Here is a 22,075-nt window from a genome sequence, read left to right on the forward strand (position 1 = left end):
TTCAAAAGATCTCAACACTCAAGGTAGTTCAAATAACTATTAGTGCAAGTCTCTTAATACTATATGGTAAGCTCTTTTTTCACCATCTATTGACATTAAGTGGTTCCTGTCCTGTTTTTTTCTCCTTATTATTATTGTGTCTCCATGTATATTCAACAGTATCATTTACTTTTGTCATTTACTTGTTTTTGTTATTACTTGTCTGATCAGCCTCCAGACAGAAATTACTACTTCACATCTATTAGAAAGTTGCTGCAAAATGGCAGCATCCACATATATTTTCATTTATTTTTTCAGGGCTGCTTTAAGGTTAGCTTTGTCTAAAGAGTGATAAATTGTAGTGATAATGTTTAGTGCTGGGTAAATACCGAGGAGGGCCCATGGAGCTTAAACCTAACCCTCATCACAGGAGGTAAATCGATGGTGACAGAGGAAAGGGGATTATTTCTTCCACATCACCCACTACCATGTTCCAATAATTTGGCTGGGCCACTAGGAGGATGCCCACCACTGCTAAAGTATTTCTGTGCACTGTGAGACAGTAGAGTAAAGAGGCATAATATATACATAGAAAAGAGGAATTCATGTGGGCCTGGCTTCACAAAGGTGCATTGAGGGGTTACGAGGCAGCGGAAGTGGAAAGGAGCAGGATTCTTTGTCTGTTTTCAAGTTGTGGAAAAAACCAAAGCTGCAAGGACTGCAGCCTGGTACCTTTCCTCTTTTCTTCCCTTTTCTCCCAATTTGACTTATCCATTTCCCTATCCTGCTAAGGTGCCACAATTGCACAACATCTATTATCTGACACTAATGGAGTAGGTGACCACTGCTTTTCACCTTCAACTTCTTCTGGTGTAATGTAATGTTTGCCAAACCACAGATGTGTATGTGCTCCACCTGTTGGAGTCTCTTAAATGCAGTGGTGGAACATGCTATCCCCACCATCTCTCCACCCAGGAACATTGCTAATTATATTCTTTGTGACACCCAGCCAACCCAGCCAGAATGAAACAATGTACCAAAGCTTGCACATCTTCTTGTGATTTTAAAAGCTCTAAAAAAATCGCTTGAAACGAGAAAGACACTTCCCTTAGCCAAGCCCTGAGATGGCCTGGCGGCCTGTCCAGGGTGTCTCCCCGCTTGCCGCTCAATGACTGCTGGGATAGGCTCCAGCATCCCTGCGACCCTGAGAGCAGGATAAATGGTTTCGATAATGAATGGATGGACTTTCCTTAGCCACTTGCTTTCCAAAGCATGCATGAAATACAGCTTTTATTAAACATGGTGGCTAAGGTATTTGACATTTGACTATAAGGGCGGAAAGTAGCACACACTCCTATTAGATAATGAATGACACAAACGATGCTCAACATAAAAAAGGTAATAGGAATTTGTAAAGCATGTGATAATTAGTCATAAGGCATCCTGGTACAACCTTTCTGTATTTTGCCTACTGATTGTTCCCTCTCGCAGAGCTTGAAACAGTCTTCTTCAGTACAGTTCTATGGACTTACTATATTTTTTGTCATTCAAATCTGTGATAAATCATTTAGCAGCAATCAAATAAATATAATAACCCTACTGAGGCATGTGGTTACAATTCTCAAAGGGGATCCATGTTACTGAGCTTAAGTGTTATTAATAATTACACTGTGGCCAGCGTCTTTAACTTTGGATGACCCAAGACTTTTCTCCAGACTAAAAATCCATGCAAGCACCCACATTAAAATATAATTGAAAATTTTGTACACTGTACAATGAGACTATGTCATATTACATTACACATTTGTATCCAGTTTCCTAATTGTTTTTTGTTATTAATTTTTCATGCTGTATTGAACACCCCCTGCCCACTTCTTCCTTTGAGTGTCAAGTGAACTGCATGAAGTGTAGTCACAATAAACTGGCATTCTCAATGATATCCATATTTGTGGACTTAATTTGCACTGATGTCTACATTTGTAGACCTGGAATTCCTTTTCTAAATAACTAACGTCTTTAGAAACATGCAACATGCATGTTAACATGTGTTGCAGGCCCCAGGTTGCGGTCATGCAAGCAGATTATATTCCCTGTAATATGGGAGAAATAAGTTGACAGAGAAACATGTGCTGCATTTCAGACGTTGCTCTCAATAAGATTTACTCAGACTCAAATGCATAATCAAACACTTGTTTGTATTTTCTCTTATTTCCTTTGTTTAAAATTTATAAAATATATGAATTTGTTTAAAATATTAAGGATTCAAAATTTTCCCAAAATACTATAAGTGTACACATAAACCCATTTCCCTTTAACTCAGTGAGCTCACATTAACTTTGCTATACCACATATATGTATATACTTTAATAAATACCATAATACAAATTACCATTACTGCATTATAACACGGTATTAGATCACCTCCTACAGTACAACCTGACCTAATAGTATTTATGGCAGCATTACCTAATGCATCATAATAATGAATTAACAGTATGATGTGGCATAACTCCATGTCATGTGATATGACCAGTTACCAGTGTGCTGCATAGTTTTACTCTTATTCAAAACTGGGAACCTTTTATACTAGTAATATAACCATTGCATTCCACTGACTTTAAATGTATTGGCTTTAGTCAGGTAAGTATTTGACTTGTTAAACTTCATAAAAATAACTTGAATCCACCATTGTATTAATGTATTGACTTGCTAACGTGCTCGGGTAGACTATCGCGATGACGCAATCACTTGCGAGAATGAGCTAGGATCGCCAGGATGCATTATTACAGTGACACTAAATGAACCATTTTAGAGAGCTAACCAAACACTACCTTGGCTTTCATTTTTAAACAGGATATGTATGAAAAGACCGTGAACATGCATATTACTACAATACAACATTTACCATTAACTGCGTTCTCAAAAATGATCAGGAGATTTGTCTCGGGAGGAAACGGTTCCGCCATTATACACATGCAGCGCTCTGCCACGTTACGGCAGTTTGATTAACTCAAAAAATACGCTTAATACGTGCATAAAAATCGTGTGACTAACACATTATCCTGTTTACATGTTCACAATTCGCATTCAATACATTTGGTATGTTTGTGCACACCACTAACCTGTAATACGGGAGAAATAAGTTGACAGAGAAACGTATGCTGCTTTTCAGACGTAGCTCTCAATAAAATGACGAACCCTAGCGATCGCCCAGCAACAACCATTCACTCTAATGCTGCGTACGTTCCAAAGTCACTGGCTGGGAGGGACAGTGAATCAATATTAACCAACTTATTATTATTCTCCCATGAATGGAATTTAATAAAACGCAAACAAAATGTGACCACATATTGTGGGCGTCACACATGCAACGATTCACCTTCAAAAGATCTAAAAGGTCAAGGTTGTTTGACCCCAAGTCCTCTACTGAAGTATGTCCTTTGCTTTGTGCAGTCCACAGTATGCAACATTTTATATATATATAAAAGTAAGGAAATATGTGTTTGGTAGATTATTTCTTTGTTGTAACAATGCTTCTTGGCAATAAATCTTATACCAGGCATGTACTGCTCCCTCAATGTTGTAAACTTCCCAGAAGTGTTGGAACAAAGATGAACAGCAAGCCAAACTCGAAGTCAGGGGAATTTAATGACGTATTGCCATTAACTATAGTGAAACGACGATGACGACGACGACGACGACGAGTGAAAAGTCATTGCTTTCTGATGGCATTAAACAGAATGATGAGCGAAGATTGAGACATGCAACAACTTTTTCTACTTTCTTTACTGTAACTACACTTCCTGTTTCATTCTTCTTCTTGTGCCGGTGGCGCTAAATCACATCAAAACAATAGCATGCAGCCACTCAGTGGTTGAAAGTGGTATTACATCAAAATAAACACTGCGCAGGCAGAACACTCCCCGCCTGGCATTATTAAATGCCACTACCTTAAAGTCTCTTATCAAAGCCTCTTAGCAATCCTCTTTTGGAAGGAGGAGGATGACCTCAGATATAGGTCTGAGAAATGTCTTTGCATGTTTGAGGTGAGTTTGTAGGGCTTGACTTGAATGAACGAGCTTGGTGGATCAGGTAGGCAACAGCATCCAGAAGGGACTCCCAGGTGGAGAAACGTTGGAACCGTTCTGAGGTAAGTTGGCCTTCTTTCATGTGAGTGGCGAGGGTGGTGACTTGTGGTCGTACATCCACGTCCAGTTCAGGTTCCACAAGCTCGAATGACTGCTGTTCCACAGGACGAGGAGGCTTGTGAAGGAAGTCAGGTCCGCTGAACCACATGGTGCTGGCGAGCTTGGAGGCAGGGACGGACCTGGTCGCTAAGTCAGCTGGGTTCTCGTCTGTAGGCACATAATGCCACTGTTGTGGAGAGGTTGTCTGACGTATACGTTGAACCCGATTATGCACATATACGTAGAAGCGCTTGGACTCGTTGAATATATATCCAAGGACGACTTTGCTGTCGCAATAGAACTTGACAGAATCTAGCTTGTGGTCTAGCTCATCGAGAATCAGTTCGGCCATTTCAACCGCAAGCACAGCTGCACACAGTTCAAGGCGAGGGATCGTGGGCTCGGGAAGAGGAGACAGCTTGGCTTTCCGAGGACGAAGCCAACGTGGCACTCTCCTCTTCAAAGACAGTTCTTAGGTAAGCCACTGCTCCTATGGCCCAGTTTGAAGCATCTGAGAAAAGGCACAACTCTGTGTATGTAGCCTTGGAGAACGACTGTGGAGTGTAGGCTCGTGGAACACGGAGACTGCTCAGATCTAGAAGTGATCCTTTCCATGTTTCCCAGCTTCCTCTCTTGTCTTCAGGAAGTTCGGTGTCCCATTCTTCTGCGTCGGTGGACAGTTCTCTCAGCAGCGCTCTTCCTTGAATTGTCACTGGTGCTGCAAAACCAAGGGGATCAAAGAGGCTGTTAACAGTTGAGAGCACGCCACGACGAGTGAAGGGCTTGTCATTCACTGCGACCTTGAAAGTGAATGTGTCGGAGTTGATATCCCAACACAAACCAAGGCTCCTTTGTGTGGGGAGCTCTTCATCTTTCAGACCAAGGTCCTTTAAGTCTTTGGCCAGGTCCTCAGGTGGGAAGGCTTGCATCACTTTGACGCTGTTTGAAGCAATTTTATGTAGCTTCAGATTCGACTTGGCGAGGGACGCTTGGGTGCGTTTGAGTAAGTCGATGGCCTCGGATTCAGAGGGGAGGGAGGTGAGTCCATCATCCACATAAAAGTGGCGCTCAACGAAGCGGCGTGTGTCGGACCCATACTGTTCTTCGCCCTCTTTGGCGGCTTGTCGAAGGCCATAGATTGCGACGGCTGGGGAAGGGTTATTCCTGAACACATGCACTCGCATGCGATACTCTGCTATCTCTTTGGTCAGATCATTGTCCTTTTGCCAGAGAAAACTTAGAAAGTTCCTGTGATCCTCTTCGACTAGGAAGCAGTAGAACATCTGCTGTATATCGGCTGCTACTGCGACCAGGTCTTTCCGGGATCGGATCAGCACTCCCAGAAGAGAATTGTTCAGGTCGGGTCCAGAGACAGGACATTGTTCAGAGATATGCCAGAGTACTGTGCACTCGAGTCAAACACCACACGTATCTGGCCTGGTTTGTGCGGGTGGTAGACCCCGAAGATAGGCAGATACCAGCACTCCTCCTTCTCTTGGAGTGGGGGTGCTTCCTCGGCGTGTTTGTTCTCGAAGACCTTTTCCATAAAGGCAACAAACTGTTCCTTCATTTCTGGCCTCTTGTCCAGGGTGCGTCGTAAGGACGTGAGGCGAGAGAGGGCTTGCTCTCGATTGTTAGGAAGAGGTGGTCTGGGTGTCCGAAACGGACGGGGAGCAACCCAGCTGTTCTGTTCATCTTGGTGAACCTCTCGCTGCATGATTTCGAGGAACACTTTGTCCTCGAGTGACATGGCACACTTGTTGTCGCTTTCAGTTCTCTGAAACACAGTAAGTCCCAGCTTTTCTTCAGCTGGCATGTCAGAAGAGGCGTGTTTGGACACGTGAGTGGATACACTATGCCTGGACTCTCCGCCATAGCTTGCTCTCTCTTTCAGGCAGACACGTTTCGGGCAAGGAGTGAGAAGGGATGGGCGCCCGTTCTCCAGGACGTTAGTCTTGTACACGCTCACATTCAGGTTGCAGGCATTGTTGATGCAAACTTCCCCCACGATCACCCACCCTAGGTCTAAGCACTGTGCGAAGGGTGCATTGTGCGGCCCGTTAATCTGCTTTCTCACTTTGTGCACTCTGATATTGTCTCTCCCCAGTAGAAGTAAGATTTCAGCATCTGGGTCGAGCTTTGGGAGGTGAGGAGCCACGGTCTTCAGGTGAGTGTGTGAAAGGGCAACTTCTCTTGTAGGGATCTCTGCTCTGTTAGACATGATCTCATTGCACTCGATGAGAGGAGGGAGGTCAAAGCACTCACCAGTTTCCAGTGCTTCTATCTGGAAGCCAACTGCTGTTCTTCCAGTCATCTCCATGACGCCAGCACAGGTCCTCATCAGGTAAGGCGACAGGCTGCTCTGGATTTCGAACAGTTTGAAGAACTCCGACCTGGCCAGCGAACGGTTGCTCTGGTCGTCAAGGACCACATACATCTTAACAGAGCGTTCCCGTTGCCCCCTTGGATACACCCTCACGAGGCAGATCTTGGAGCAGGATCGAGCTGGGAGTCCAGGGCCACATACCTGTGTACATGCTGAAGTCACCTCAGCGGAGACATCGCTGTGATGTGGAGGAGGAGCAGTGCGTTGATCTTCTGATGCAGTTCCTGTGGTAGGATTGGCAGGCGTGGAGGATGAATGAGTGTCTGGATGTAAGGCTGTGCAGTGCCGTTCACTCTCACACTCGTTACACTTCAGCTCCACTTGGCAGTCCTTGGCCATGTGAGAAGGGGAGCAGCACTTGTAACATCTTCTGTGCTCCTTTAGAAATGCCTTTCGTTCTGCCATTGTCTTTGTTTTGAAGGCTCTACATTTTGTGAGAGTGTGGGGTTTGTTATGGATAGGACAGTGTTTAGCAGGGTCACCCTCTGACTTGTCTGTCTCTTTTATGTCAGACACATTTGTCTTGTTTACTGTCACTCGGGTCTTTCCTCCCTCATGCTTTGAGAAGGGCCTTTCATTTCGGTAGATCTTGCAGGTCTTGCTTGGTAGGACGAAACATGGATCGTTCCACTTCCTAGCCTCAGTGCAGACAAACTGAGTGAAGAACGAGAATGGGGGAAAAGTCACTCTATGCTCCTCTTTGTATCGTGAGCCAGCGGTCATCCATCTCTTTTGAAGGTAAGTAGGCAACTTTTCAACGATGGGATTTATTCCCCGAGGAGTGTCGAGGTAGGTAAGTCCAGGGAGGTAACCGTCCTCTTTAGCTGACTGCAGCTCGGTGAGGAGGTCTCCGAATTCTCTGAGCTTAGTGTTTTCTTTGGGTGACAGAGAAGGGAAACTATCTAGGCGTCTGAACAGAGCACTCTCTATTACCTCTGGGGTGGCATAACACTCTTCTAGTCTCACCCAAATCAAGTGAAGAGCAGCGGGAGGGTTGGAGACATGGACGGGTCGAATCCTTTTAGCGTGCTCAGATGATTCTTTGCCAAGCCATTTCACTAATAGGTCTAGCTGTTCGGTGGCAGATACTAGGTCTAGGCCTTGAGTGGCAGTGAGGAACGAGGATGCCCATGCTTGGAAGTTTTCCGGCTGGTCGTCAAACTTAGTAAGCCCTGTAGTGACCAGCTCTCTATGAGCCATATATTTGGCAAATCCATCATGTTTGGGGGCTGGGCTACATAAGCACGTTGCGTGTTAGACTCAGTAGAAAGGTCAGAGGCAGGGGTAGCCGTGTACCTGGCTGGTGAGAAGTTCCTCACATCAGGTGACATGGATGGTTGTTTGGCCCTAGGCATGGGGATAGGGCATTGTGTGGCTACTAGACTGTCTCTATGTGTCTGCCCATGGAACGTGGAGAGAAGAGCAGTGTTGTTTTGTTGGGGATAATGTCCTTCAGAGGCCTGTCTGGGTGGAGGTGCTCTCTGTGCTGTGTGGGGTGGAGCACTGTGTGAGGAGACAGCGTGGTCAGCATAGAACAGAGACTGATACTGCACATACTCTCTTGTTCTCTCTCTAACCGTATTTGGTGATACGCCGCGGCTGCTGGTCGTATTACTCTTGTCATCTGCAGCTTCTAAAGCTTCAGCCTCAGCGACAGCTGCAGCAGCTTGTTTTCCACTCTCTAAAGCTTCTAAAGTAGCTTCTAGCATGGCCCTTTCCAAGTCCAATCTTGCCTTTTCTTTCTTAATCTGTAGCTCCTGTTTTGAAAAGGATGCTCTAGCACATGAAGCCTGGGCTGAGGCTCTCGCTCTGGCAGCTGCACTACTAACTGATGACTTGGAAGATGTTTTAGAGACACTGGACCTGATCTCCTTTGGTGTTGTTTCTTCCAGCAAGGATTCTTCTTCATCCTCTGGGTTTTCCATTGCAGCATGCGTAGTGGAATCTTCTATGCTTGGCTGTTTCGCCATCTGAGGTTTGACTTTTCACTGTACTGCTCCCTCAATGTTGTAAACTTCCCAGAAGTGTTGGAACAAAGATGAACAGCAAGCCAAACTCGAAGTCAGGGGAATTTAATGACGTATTGTCATTAACTATAGTGAAACGACGATGACGACGACGAGTGAAAAGTCATTGCTTTCTGATGGCATTAAACAGAATGATGAGCGAAGATTGAGAAATGCAACAACTTTTTCTACTTTCTTTACTGTAACTACACTTCCTGTTTCATTCTTGGTTGAAAGTGGTATTACATCAAAATAAACACTGCGCAGGCAGAACAAAGCACCTGATTGTCAATATCTGGGCTACCAGAAGCTCAAAACAAGAGTCAATAGCAACAGCAAAATCAGCTGTTTGGCATTGGCAGAGAAGATTTGGCAAATATTTCATGGGCGCAACCCACATACTCAGCTCTGCTGCTCATCCCGCAAATGCATGTTCCTTACAAATGTGGCACCATTTAAAAGGGAAATAAACAGGCTTTCTAACGGTACAATATTTATTGCCAAGAAGCATTGTTACAAAAAAGAAATAATCTACCAAACACAAATTTCCTTACTTTTTGTGTTAAGTATATGTGTGTGTGTGTGTGTGTGTGTGTGTGTGTGTGTGTGTGTGTGTGTGTGTGTGTGTGTGTGTGTGATTGTTATTTTCAGATGCAAAGCAAGTTATGAATCTGGAAATAAAGGTGCAGATAAACAGAATCCGGTGAGGATGCATCTGGACGCACTGGACCACTGAACGCTCTGGCCGGTGAGCAGTGCTTGGTTTTGGTTTTTCCATTTTCAACATGGTGGCCATGTCATGAACTTTCTCATTTTACAGCTAAACACTAAAATATGTTTCTGAAAACATTTGAGACGAGAAATAGGTAATGTTGATTCATATTTGATCGGTACTGCCTAGTTGGACAGTTTGATCTGAGTTGTGCGAGCCAGGTGTGTTGTCTTGGATGGACTCATTTGCATAAAGTTGCATTGCGTTCATGCAAATATAGATAATGGCGAATGGTCCGTCAACTCGCCAAGCCGTATCAATCATGCATTGTGTGGCCAGATCTCCTGCTCTCTGTGGAAAATTAATAGGATCCATCGACTTGACATCCATCAGCGGATCTGGTGTATCAGCACCTTAACACACTCACACACTCATTCTCTCACATACAATTAGCTATGGTCCATCTCTAGCAGGTAGAAGGGGCAAACAAACAAACAAACTGTTGAACACCGATGAACACTGTCTGTCTTGAATGCCCTTATGCTGACGTCACTGTGCAGAGGGGGGCGGGTGATTACTCTACAGGCGCTGCTAATTATGCTTTTCAATAAATAAACGGCCGGTTGCCCTTGTTTGGCATTCCGGTGAGACCAGAGATCCGATGGCTACCGTGTATCAGTTTGTCCCCGTTAATAGTGCTTTCTGCTAGCTATATGTTACCTACACAGTCCTGATGGCAGCTGCAACACAAACAAACAAAGGCTCTAAAACAAAAATGTGAGTGATGCTTTGGAGAATTGAAAATGAAATTCTGAAAAACATTCATAAAGTTAAAGTACAATGTAAATCAGGACCCTGAAAATCCTCCTAAAATGAATGATAGCATTTTTCTTAATTTTATGAGCTGGTTACAACTCTTACATGAAATATGCTCCCATAAGCCTCAGGTAACCTGACATTTTTTTGGATATAGCCATCTGAGACCTCTTCCAAACCCATATCAAATATGGCCATCAGCACTTGGGGAGGAGCATTGTGATAAAAGCAGTTGCTGAATGTTGGGAGATGGGTTTTCTCAGTGGTTTTTCTTCTTTTTTTTAATCAACATTTTGTGTGAGTTTCAGTACATATAAGTCAAAGATATGTTTATTCTACTACTACATCTTTACTTACTTGAAATATGTGGACAATAGGGTTGCCAACCGTTCCTTAAAATAAGGAATCATTCCTTATTTTATATATATATGTGTGTGTGTGTGTGTGTGTGTGTGTGTGTGTGTGTGTGTGTGTGTGTGTGTGTGTGTGTGTGTGTGTGTGTGTGTGTATAGTGTAAGGCACATTATATTTGTTATGTCCATGCCACCCTGTCCATCCAACCCCCGTCCCTGTCCCCTGTTCCTTATTTCCATTTCAAGGAGTTGGCAACCCTAGTGGACAATAAAGCTTTGGTAAAAGGAATAGTTGTTGCTACACAGTGAGCAAAATTCCAGGAGAAAAGAAATCAGGGTAATAGGAGGGTTTCCGTGGAACGTCATCACAGACATGCGTGCACAACTAGGGGGCAGAAAGCAGCTACAGCGCAGAGATTTTAACCAAGACAGAGCTCAGATACAGCAGAGATGATGCGCAGTTGTTGTACAATAAACTGCACAAACCTCCAAAAGGATGGGTGGAAAATTTCACCATTCCAAAGGGGTCACATGCCTTTGCAAGGAATCGAAGGAATTATGGATTCAGGGTATTAAAAGGGCAGATTGGGGTCCTGATGGTCCGAAAGGCAATTAGAGTCTGTGAAAACAAGCGATACTCTCTGGAATTATAGTAACCCTGTGTATATTTTTTTGACATGCTATGCTACTAAATTAGTTGACATAATCTGTGTGTGTAATTTTATCCCCCCGCAGATGCGGGAGCAGGAGCATCAGGCATTAGGGGGAGGATATATGTTCTTCATGCGAACAGCCCAGGACCTGACAGGCAAAGACGGAGCTCTAATCTTGGCTCAGTACAGTCAGGAATACCTCCCTCTCCTCATGCAAGTTGGCATGACAACAAAGATAAAAAACTACTACAAGAGAGTGAGTCCAGATGTCAATTTTCACCTCTTACCTAGATATGGTGGCTACATGAGGTTAATTAAAATGTATTGTGTTTATGATTGAATTATTTAAAAACCTGGGAATGATCCTGGTGCTCCAGACTGCAAATATGGAGAGACGGTATACTGCAACACATCCCCCTTCCTTGGTTCACTGCATCCTGGACAGCTGCTGCAGGTTAGGCCCTACATCCCAGCAAACTGGATTCACTTGGGGTCAGTGGAATTTTTCCCTTTAGTTGGGAATGGCAAAACTGTTGAATAGAAATTTGTTTTTCCTTTTAGGCATTTGAGAACAACCTTGTCTGTGCCCCTATCTACCTGCACAAGATGTCAAAGACAGATTTCCTGGTCCTGCAAACACGACAGGGCTACTTTCTGAGAGATTGTTGACATTTTTGGCCGACTGAAGTTGATCTTCCTCAACTTTTGTGGCTCCACATTCTCTCTCGACATATCCTTACGCTTATTTGTTTTGGAAGTGCAGGCAACCTCCTCCTCAGTGCATCTCCGTCCTGTCAGCTCCACCTGCCACATGATGGCTGCAGCATGACTGCAACAAGAGGCGAGGCTGGAGCGATTGATAACTTATTAATAAAAGTGGGTGAGATAATGATCTCAAATTATCTGCTGTGTGAAACCTGCCATGCATGTGCAGATAGCTGTTACAATGTATCCAAGGTCCTTACGCACGTAAACCCAGGCATCATAAGGGTTAGTCTTTTGGCCCTGTCTTTGACTAGGTAGGACACCTGCCCTCAAAATGCAAAACTCTGATCCCGCATCATAAAACTTTACCTCTTGCACATGACCACAAAGTACATAATTATATGAATCTAGGAATTTGTATGCTCGCAGATTTTCCTTGGTATAAACACTGGGCTTCTCAATGAGATAGGCGTATATATAAGGCCATACCATTGTTGGCCACTTGGGACATATCTAAAACCTATTTGTTGTCTGGGCAAGCGTAGGGATCTGGTAATCTCTCACCATTACCGAGAACTAATTTATTATTGTGATCGGCTTGGTCTGAGCTACTCAGGCTTCTGATGTAATCTGTGCCAGCCATTTCTTCACTGTCCCAGAGCTTGCTAGCTGTCATGCATATCATGTATAGTATGTTTACAGTAGCTGTCAAATTTCATTCAAATTTGGTTGGTCGTACAGTGGCCTGTTGTAAACATTTTCACTTTGATTTGGTTAGCTTTTTGACGTTACCGCCAAGCTCCTGATATGATCAAATAACAAAAGGATAAACAGGCTCAATAATTAAAATGCAGTTTCTACTGTTTCTATCAAATTGCAACCCCCCTCAGGGGTCCTCAGGGTAGATCAAAAATACGCAGGGGATCCAGGACCCCAAAAAGGTTGAGAACCACTGCACTAAACTACCGTAACAGAACAACCACTACATAACATTGCAGATGAACATTTAATACGTTGTAGCGAATTCGGGGGACAACGCAGCCACAGGAACTGCCGCGGCCGGGAAGCGAACCCTTACCGCCCGCACCGCAGGAGACATCGCTAACTGCTCGACTAAAGGGTCAGACCCGCCAGCCAGCGGCCAACGTGTCTACTTATCCATACACGTTGCAATACAGACATTCACATTAAAGACAATACCACTGACTATCCCTGTAAAAAACTGGCCACAATTTCAAGCATTGACCATACACTGTAGGTTTTGACCTAGTCTAGTCAATTTATCAGGTCTTATGTTTATGTTTTTTTTTCTTGATTGTGTGTTCAATTTTATATTGGTCTGTAAAGCACTTTGTATAGCACTTTTCAAAACAAAGTTACAAATAAAGTTTATTATTATCATCATCATCATCATTATTATTATCATTATTATTATTATTATTATTATTATTATATTACCAACACTTTGGGGATTCATTTATTTTTTCATTTCATGTATATTCGTTTGTTAATTTTCCTGTCCTTTGACTAATTAGATCTAGTATTCATTTTTTTACATATTAGTTATTAGAAATATAACCGGCATTCGTGAGCTGTGCGCTTCCGCAAAAGTTGGAAGTTTTCCAATTTTGGAAAGGTGGAGCACTCACGAGGAAAATCCCTAAACAGAAGTTAGAGCTCAAAGCAAAAGGGAACACACCAATACAGGGAAGTGTTTTTTATAGGCCTGTCTTCAGTGGATGCAGAACTCAAGTTTACTGAATATAATTCCACGATCATTTACTGCTTACCTGAACTTTATAACCGTTGTACTTTACAATGTATGTCCTTGTTTTGTTTTTTTCTTTAGATATGTTTATGGTTGTATTATTCAATATTGTCATTGTTCACCGTCACTTATTACACAAGTTTATTTTTGTGGACACGCTCTGGTTAGCCACCAGACATGCTATTGTCCGTTAGAAACGAATTAGAAGGTCATTTCTTTTTTTAAAGCTTGCTGCATGTTGAGATAAATACTATACTAGGTCTACCAATTACTGTGGATGCAATCCACTGCTGAGTGAGGTGGAGTACCATATTGTAGCGAATTCGGGGGACAACGCAACCACAGGAACTGCCGCGGCCGGGAAGCGAACCCGTGTCGCCCGCACCGCAGGAGACATCGCTAACCGCTCGACTAAAGGATCAGACCCGCGAGCCAGCGGCCAGCGTGCCTTATTATCCATGCACGTTACAATATGATGTTGACTGAGTAGACTGCCATCCTTACAAGTGTAAGTTCTAAATTACAGGTGTTAGGTGAAATAACAAGAAAATACCCCTTCCAATGGCACACCACATGAAACTATAATCATACAACTAACAACAGCCAAGTCAGGGTTCCCATGTAATAGTTTCTGTTAGAACAACACGGTGTTTAACTGGGTCTGAAAAAGACCGTTATGCATCATGTGCTGACTCTTCTGGCAAGGCATATGTGTGAATGCAGTGTCAGCGATGCAATAATGACATTGCTGCCGGTTAATACTATCAGTGATTGATTTTTTTTCGCCAGTCCTACCAATGTGTCGGGAATTGGATTTTTTTTTTTTTTGCTCATTGTAACGTAGACTCCATCCTTCAGTCAGACAGTCCAATCATTCTCATAATGTGAATCTGCACACTTTCAGCTTTTTCTGTTGTGGATTAGTAAGAAAATACGTTGGCTACAGGACAGAACTTGAAAGAACGATGCATTCCACATGAGGTTCACTTCAGTGTAAGGTGGGCTCTGTTGTTCCTGTTTTCTCTCTTTACTGCCAAGGATAGCCAGCAACAGCAACCAGCTATGACATCACTATTTTATTTGTAAAAAAGGTTTATATTCTACATATAAAAAACTGGAACATGTAAGCAAAACAACATCTCCCTTAATACTTATTTAGGTTCAGGTAAATATTCAGTGAATCATCAGGTACCATAGAGACACAAATTATACTTTGCTGTTGTTATTTCTCTCTGCAGAGGGATACACGCATATTAATTTTTCTCCACACTTGTGAGTCTGATTACATTTATTTTATGTGTCTTAATACCTGCTTAATTATCTTGGAATATTAATGGCTAGAGTCTATCTCAGCAGGTGCAAGGCAGAAGGAACAGGCAGTGGCGCCCCCAAGGGGGGGCCGGGGGGGCCGTGGCCACCCCTGGAAAATTGCTGGCCACCCCACTGGCCCCCCCAGAGAACCCCTACCCTCCACCGCCACATCCCTTTAATAAATCCCAGTCAGTTCGTACTAACCATAAAGTCATTTTCAATCAATACATAAATGCAAAACTCAATGAATAAATGAATAAAGCACGAGTAACTAAATAAATCAGTTAAATCAGAGTAAAATAAATATACACCCCTGCTGCCCACCAATTTCTACTGACTGGGGCGCTGGTTCTATGAGAAACGGCAATTCCGACCTCCAACCTGTTGTGGCGGTAATGTGCCGAAAGGCCGAAAAGTCAGAGGAAGGAAGCAGAAGAAGCAACGGTGCAGTTTTTGAACATCGCATCACTCGCCGTAAGTTAAATTAAATTGCAAAGAAGTCACATTTTGCAAACTTTAATCATTAACTCAGTTGCCTCACTAATTTTGACCCTAATTTCCTTTCGGCTTCTCTGTTGCCAGAATCTTGTATCTGCTAGAACGAACACGGTGTCAGGCTAACGCCCGCTGGCGAAGCTGACAGTCGAAACAGCGAACCGGTAAGTAGCTTTATGTTAATTCTCCGAGGTTCATTTTTAAATGTCAGACTTAATGTTATCATGGCTTTATTTGACGATTTTCAAACAGCTGAGCGTTACGTTAGCAGACGTTGGCATAGTCAGTGTGTGTGCCGACCGCGGTGTGCTTTCATGTCAATTTGCAGATAATGGAGAGAAAGTCACCATCACCATCATCAATTACATCTTACTTTTCTAGAAAAGTAAGCACAAAAAAGAATCAGTCGACGGAGGAACCGTTTCCTAACAGCAGTGAGGAGGATGGTGACCATGTAGTCGAGGCAGGGGCAGGAAGGCAGCATGAGACAGACACAGGCACAGAGTCAGAACATGCCAACATCTCTGCAGATCCTATGCATGAAAGTGTGGAAGAGGGAGCACAATCAGCCGAGAGAGCAGAGAGTAGTTCAGCCAGAGCTAGAGCAGCCATCAAACCTGTCCCTGCACCAACAGGTGAAATTATCTGTGTGGCCATGATAATAAAATGGATGGCTACATGGTAAAATCATTTTAACAAATCTGTGATTGCAGTATGTTTGGAGTGAGTGAGGAAGTTTCATGGCAATATATAAAATCTTTATGATTAACCTTTATCAGTAGTTGTTGAGGCTGAAGAATAGTTTGAATATACGATTTTATTAGCGAGTATTACAACTGTAATTACAGCGGAGAACACTTAATACTGTCAATATTTGTATTTATCTTATTGCTATTCTTATTACTTTAACTGATTTACCTCTTGTATCCTAGATCTGTCTCAGTCAAGAGCAGAGGGGCCAAAACAGCCACAGCTCAAGGTGTTCCCCAGGACTGTTCAGGGAGACCGAAGACGGTGCTTTAATAAAGAGTGGTATTCTTCTTATAAATGGCTTGAATACTCTCAACAAAAAGATTCAACCTTCTGCTATGCCTGCCGGCATTTCAGTCTTCCCTCTTCAAGGGTCCCTGCGTTTACCTCTATAGACGGGTTTTGTAACTGGAAGAAGGCCATGTACAAAGATGGGGGATTTTCAAGCCATGCTAAATCGGAACTGCATGTTAATGCGATGTTAGCTTGGGCAGAATATGACAAGGCAACTGCAAGCCACAGCTCTCTTTCAGCCACATTAAATGCAGAATATCAAAAAACAGTGAGGGAAAATAAGAGAGTATATAAAAACTATTGATGAAACCCTGCTTCTCACAGCGACACAAAATATTGCACAGCGAGGCCATACTCAAACAGAAGGTGAGAACAAAGGTAATTTCCTATGCAACCTACCTTAGCCATAGAATGCAGAATGAGATAATCGACTGCCTGGCAGAAATGGTCCGCACCTCTATAATAAGTGAGGTTTCCCAAACTGACGCTTTCAGCATTTTAGTTGATGAAACCAAAGACATTAGCAAGAAGGAACTCCTGGTTCTGTAGAGAACCTAGGTTCTATGAGCTACGGAGTAGTGCTAAATTTACATATTGCCCTCTGACCTCGCCTCTGGCGACGCTAGGCTCTGAAATTCACCGCTCATGCGACAGCATCCCCTAAGCCCCGCCCACAACTGCACTTGACATCAGGGGTTAAAGTGGGATTTGGTAAGTGGGGGATCTCTGTATTAGAGAGGTGGCCAAAAGTGCGGGAGTGATAGGTGGCTAGCTAACGTTAGGCTAGCTAACCACTGGTCCAGTAGTCCCGACGTTAGCGTTGTTAGCTAATAATAGCTACCGGTAGCTAACGTTTGCTAGCTAGTTAGTTATTTGAATGAAAATATTGCATGGCCAGAGCTAAGGTTGGACAAACATAACTAGCTAGCTACCGGTAACGTTACCGGACGCTACCGATTGTTAGCTTGCCTAGCAGCATTCAAACAACTAGCCAGCAACGTCAGCAACTAGCTAGCAACGTTACCGGGTGGAAGATAGCTAGTTAGTTAGTTAGCTAGCTAGCTAACATTACGTTCGCTAACGTTAGTTGCTTGAATGAAAACCACAGCAGAGCTAGACAAAACTATTGGAAATACACTGAAGATACTCACTCTTTATGCCCCCCAATCCAAGATAATAATGCAGGTAGCAGGTTGACGCTCTCTCGAGTCTTGTCTGCCTGGTGCGGTGAACTGACCCTGACCCGTGAGCGTGAAGCCAGTCTCTTTTGATGTCAAGTCTGGTGAAGCCAGACAGCAGGCAGGTGCGGGTCACGTGAGGACGCGATATCATTAAAACTTTTAGAAAAAGTAAAGTGGTATAAAAATAGAAGAACGACTTTATTTGCGATTTATTTTGTAATGCTTGTGAATTGGCTGCATCATGTTTTTTGTTTTAAATTTTACTGTGACAAAAAGGTTGAAATTACTCCTGTCTACAGAGTGCCGGATCTCAGCTCCAGTTGACTTGGGGGAGGAGGGGAAGTGCCGGTGTCGGGATCCGGGTAGCTCCGGCCCACTTTAATCACTGCTTGACATGCGTCACCACATCACTCGTCAGTTCGACCCACCAAGGCCTCCTTCAAGGGACCTCAGCAGGCGAGCAGGAAAATATAGCACTACTCCGTAGCTCATAGAACCTAGGTTCTCTACAGAACCAGGAGTTCTATTATCGCTACTCCGTAGTGCTATATTTACATATTGCCCCAACTACGGAGTAGCGGCGGACTAATGCCCCTCGCCTGCCACCCTCGCTGAGGACAATAAGGGGAACAACACCTCACACCCAGTACTCAAATCCCCCCTTTGGCCGGCTAGGATATCGTAGAGGGGAGGCTCGCATAAGGGGGCGGGAAAGAAGAGAAAAGGGAACGTAACCGTTCCAACTTTCCATATACATATACACACAGGCTATAGCCTATATATAATCTTCTTTTTTTTTAAAATGAACTACACTACCGTTCAAAAGTTTGGGATCACCCAAACAATTTCGTGTTTTCCATGAAAAGTCACACTTATTCACCACCATATGTTGTGAAATGAATAGAAAATAGAGTCAAGACATTGACAAGGTTAGAAATAATGATTTGTATTTGAAATAAGATTTTTTTTACATCAAACTTTGCTTTCGTCAAAGAATCCTCCATTTGCAGCAATTACAGCATTGCAGACCTTTGGCATTGTAGCTGTTAATTTGTTGAGGTAATCTGGAGAAATTGCACCCCACGCTTCCAGAAGCAGCTCCCACAAGGTGGATTGGTTGGATGGGCACTTCTTTGAGCAGATTGAGTTTCTGGAGCATCACATTTGTGGGGTCAATTAAACGCTCAAAATGGCCAGAAAAAGAGAACTTTCATCTGAAACTCGACAGTCTATTCTTGTTCTTAGAAATGAAGGCTATTCCATGCGAGAAATTGCTAAGAAATTGAAGATTTCCTACACCGGTGTGTACTACTCCCTTCAGAGGACAGCACAAACAGGCTCTAACAGGTACTATTTAATGAAGATGCCAGTTGGGGACCTGTGAGGCGTCTGTTTCTCAAACTAGAGACTCTAATGTACTTATCTTCTTGCTCAGTTGTGCAACGCGGCCTCCCACTTCTTTTTCTACTCTGGTTAGAGCCTGTTTGTGCTGTCCTCTGAAGGGAGTAGTACACACCGGTGTAGGAAATCTTCAATTTCTTAGCAATTTCTCGCATGGAATAGCCTTCATTTCTAAGAACAAGAATAGACTGTCGAGTTTCAGATGAAAGTTCTCTTTTTCTGGCCATTTTGAGCGTTTAATTGACCCCACAAATGTGATGCTCCAGAAACTCAATCTGCTCAAAGAAGTGCCCATCCAACCAATCCAACTTGTGGGAGCTGCTTCTGGAAGCGTGGGGTGCAATTTCTCCAGATTACCTCAACAAATTAACAGCTACAATGCCAAAGGTCTGCAATGCTGTAATTGCTGCAAATGGAGGATTCTTTGACGAAAGCAAAGTTTGATGTAAAAAAAATCTTATTTCAAATACAAATCATTATTTCTAACCTTGTCAATGTCTTGACTCTATTTTCTATTCATTTCACAACATATGGTGGTGAATAAGTGTGACTTTTCATGGAAAACACAAAATTGTTTGGGTGATCCCAAACTTTTGAACGGTAGTGTATGTACAAACGTCCGCGCTCCCGACGGGAGACACTTGCGTATGGCCGGAGCGCATTACGCATCAGTGCGCCTCGCTGTGCCAAGCACAGCACCGGTCACTGTCATAGCAGACTGGTCAGTTAAGTAATGATTAATGAACGAATGTGGCGAAGACCACATTGCCGTTGACATAATAGACTCCATCGCCACACCAGCATAGAGAGCCACCGAAGCGGCTGTGCCCCTCGTGGAGTGCGCTTTAAACCTGGGTACTTCTCTACCAGCCCCACATAGGCTTGGGAGATCCCGGAGCAAATCCAATGAGAAAGCCTCTGGCTAGACAGCGCCTCTCCTTTCCTGCCCGCCGCCCCGTAGCAGACAAGGACCTGTTTAGTCTTTCTGAAAGGACCAGTGCGCTCCAGGTAAACCCGTAGCGCACGAACCGGGCAGAGGAGATGGAGCCCCCTCTCCTCCTCCGAAGAGGGAGAGGGATAAAAGGCCGACAACATCAATGGCACCCGCTGGTAACGCGCGGTGACATGTTTCGGACGAAACGATGGATTCGGGTAGACTATCACCTTTGAACTGTCCGCGGCAAATTCGATGCCCTCCGTGCAGAGCGCGCACAGTTCCCTGACCCTACCCAAAGACACCAGGGCCAGCAGGAGCGCCACCTTGGCCGACAGCCACTTAACGTCAGCCGATTCCAAAGGCTCGAATGGCGCAGAACACAACGCCGACAGAACCAGGGATAAATCCCAAGTGGCCGTTCGGTCGTTCCGAACACCCGCCTGTTCCTCACCCCCTTGAGGAACGCCACCATACGGGGGTGAGAGAAGACAGTGTCGCCACCCAGCCTAGGCATAAAGGCTGAGATCGCTGCCAAGTACCCCTTGATCGATTCGTAGGCTAAATTGTCAGTCGATCTCTTGTATTCCAAGAACCCCGCAACGTGGGCCAAGGATGCAGACAGAGGTACCACGCCCTCTCCCACGCACCACCTAGCAAAAACTCCCCACTTGGAGTCGTATTGCGCCGATGTGCTCGGAGCGCACGCGGCTAGTATACTGGCCACCGTGGCCTCATCAAAGCCCTCCTCTCTCAGCCTGGCCCTCTCAGAAGCCAGGCCGCCAGTTGGAACCCCGCTAGAAGGGGCTCCTGTTGGATAATCCCGTCTGCCTGCGTCAGAGCGTCCAGCCACATCGGGAGGAGGAACTGTGGCGCGCGCACCATGGAAACCATGTTCGGAAACCACGGCGCGCCTGGGTTGTTGGGAGCCACCAGGATCACCGACGCGCCCGTGCATCTGATCCGTTCCACCACCGCCGGTATCAGAGCCATAGGGGGAAAAGCATAGAGCAGCTCGCGTGGCCACGGCTCGATGCCCAGCGCATTCACTCCCATAGGCGGGTTGTCGCTCGGGCAGAGCGAATACCATCGTGCGCATTTGGCGTTCCTCTTGGACGCAAACAAGTCCACATGCGCCACTCCGAACCTCGCCCAGATCATCTCCACGATAAGAGGATTGAGGGGCCAGTTGTCCCAGCTGGGCCCGCCGCGCGACATGATGTCCGCTGCCTCGTTCTGGCTGCCAGGCACATGAACTGCCCGAATGGACTGCGCGTTCTGATGCACCCAACTCCACAGGTCGTAGGCTAACGCACGGCACGCAGCCGACCGCGTCCCGCCCTGCCTGTTGATATACGCCACCGCAGTGGTACTGTCCGACCTGACCAGAATGTGTCGATGTCGTAGGAGAGGAGCGAAATGACGCACCGCCAATAGCACTGCCTCCAGCTCCAGCGTGTTGATGTGCGCATTGTGACTCACGGGCCATACTCCTCTGATTGTGCCGTGGCCACAGATCGCACCCAACCTCCCAGGGATGCGTCCGTGAATAGAATCAACTCCTCCGATCTGGGTCCGAGGGGAACCCCAACCCTGGATCTGCAGTCCTCTGCCCAGTGATCCAGGTCCAAGCTCACCCCGTCCGGGACCACTAACCTGTGCCGTTGGCGCAGCCGGCGGAACCGGCCCTCTCGAATAAGCCAACACGGGAGTCTCCTCATAAAAAGCAGACCCAGAGGCACCACCTGGTGAGCAGAAGACATGTTGCCCAGGAGCCGACGCAGTTGACCTACTGTCACCGACTGGCCGGGGCAAAACTGGCAAGAAGGTCCTCTAACCCCTGCCACCGCTCCTCCGAGACGGAAGCCAGCATCCTCCCTGAGTCCAACGCTAATCCCAGATAGGTGGTTTCGCGTGACGGCCAGGGAGCGCTCTTCTTCCAGTTTACCGTGAGACCCAGGTCTGACAGGTGCGAGACCAGGTGACTCGTGCGTTCCATAGCCAGCCGGTGATCTGGGGCTATCAGAAGCAGATCGTCCAAGTAGTAGGCTATAACGTAACCCTGGGCGAATAGCGGAGTGAGAGCCGCCTTGACGCACATCGAAAAGACCCGTGGGGCCAATTGTAGCCGAACGGAAGGACCT

This window comes from Lampris incognitus, chromosome 6 (assembly GCF_029633865.1).
Source record: "Lampris incognitus isolate fLamInc1 chromosome 6, fLamInc1.hap2, whole genome shotgun sequence".
NCBI lineage: Eukaryota > Metazoa > Chordata > Actinopteri > Lampriformes > Lampridae > Lampris > Lampris incognitus.